This window comes from Chrysochloris asiatica, unplaced genomic scaffold, assembly GCF_000296735.1.
Source record: "Chrysochloris asiatica unplaced genomic scaffold, ChrAsi1.0 scaffold10046, whole genome shotgun sequence".
Taxonomy (NCBI): Eukaryota; Metazoa; Chordata; class Mammalia; order Afrosoricida; family Chrysochloridae; genus Chrysochloris; species Chrysochloris asiatica.
The window spans coordinates 3,131-3,629 of NW_006418564.1; positions in this window are offsets into that span (position 1 = coordinate 3,131).

Sequence of the window (499 nt, forward strand, 5' to 3'; positions counted from 1 at the left end):
ATAGTGAGAAGGTCAGGTCGATTATAGGATAAAATAGACTGCACTAAATGGAGAGAAAAGTTAATGGACTATGAGGCAACCTCAAAGAAAATTAACACTTCAAAACATACCAAGAGAAGGAAAATCCAAGAAGAATATGAAAACATTAAAACTATGAGGAAAATTACAAGAAAGAAAACAAAAATCATGAACTCAACAAAGGAAGACAAACAGAAAAAAAAGCAGCAACACCACGAAAAAACGAATATAATGGTAGCAATTAATCAATACCTATCGATAATTACACTGAATGTAACCATTTACATTCAGTGCACCTGTTAAGAGAAGGAGGGTGGAAGAATGGACAAGAAAACAAGATTCTTCAATATGCTGTGTCTGCAAGAGACATATCTCACACACAGAGGCAAAAACAGATTAAAAGTCAAAGGATGGAAGAAAATATACCAAGCTAATTGCAATAAAAAGCGAACAGGAGTGGCAGTACTAATCTCTGATAAAA